The 698-nt window shown below is 44.1% G+C and overlaps 1 protein-coding gene across 8 annotated transcripts in view; it reads left to right on the top strand.

Moving 5' to 3' along the window:
• LOC107597696 (oocyte zinc finger protein XlCOF15-like) overlaps window positions 1-698 on the top strand; it is a 5,996-nt gene that overhangs the window by 3,780 nt on the left and 1,518 nt on the right. The gene's annotated exons all lie outside the window — the stretch shown is intronic.

Genomic DNA, 698 nt, shown 5'->3' on the forward strand with positions numbered 1-698 from the left:
GTTTAAAGTTTGCCAAAGAACATCTAAATGATTCAGAGAAGGCTTGGGAGAAAGTGCTGTGGTCAGATGAGACCAAAATTGAGCTCTTTGGCATTAACTCAACTCACCATGTTTGGAGGGAGAGAAATGCCGACTATGACCCCAAGAACACCATCCCTACAGTCAAGCACGGAGGTGGAAACATTATGCTTTGGGGCTGTTTTTCTGCTAAGGGTACAGGACAACTTCACCACATTGAGGGGCAAATGGACGGGGCTATGTACTGTAAAATCTTGGACGAGAACCTCCTTCCCTCAGCCAGAACACTGAAGATGGGTCATGGATGGGTCTTCCAGCATGACAATGACCCGAAACATACCGCCAAGGCAGCAAATGAGTGGCTCAAGAAGAAGCACATTAAGGTCATGGAGTGGCCTAGCCAGTCTCCAGACCTCAATCCTATAGAAAATCTGTGGAGGGAAAATCTAGTTGCCAAACGACAACCAAGAAAACTTAAGGATTTAGAGAGGATCTGTAAAGAGGAGTGGATCAAAATCCCTCCTGAGATGTGTGCAAACCTGGTGACCAACTACAAAAAATGTCTTACCTCTGTGCTTGCCAACAAGGGTTTCTGCCCCAAGTACTAAGTCATGTTTTGCTTGGGATCAAATACTTATTTCACTCACTGAAATGCAAATCAATTTCTAACTTATATATAA

Source organism: Sinocyclocheilus grahami, unplaced genomic scaffold, assembly GCF_001515645.1.
Source record: "Sinocyclocheilus grahami isolate Dianchi unplaced genomic scaffold, SAMN03320097.WGS_v1.1 scaffold234.1, whole genome shotgun sequence".
NCBI lineage: Eukaryota > Metazoa > Chordata > Actinopteri > Cypriniformes > Cyprinidae > Sinocyclocheilus > Sinocyclocheilus grahami.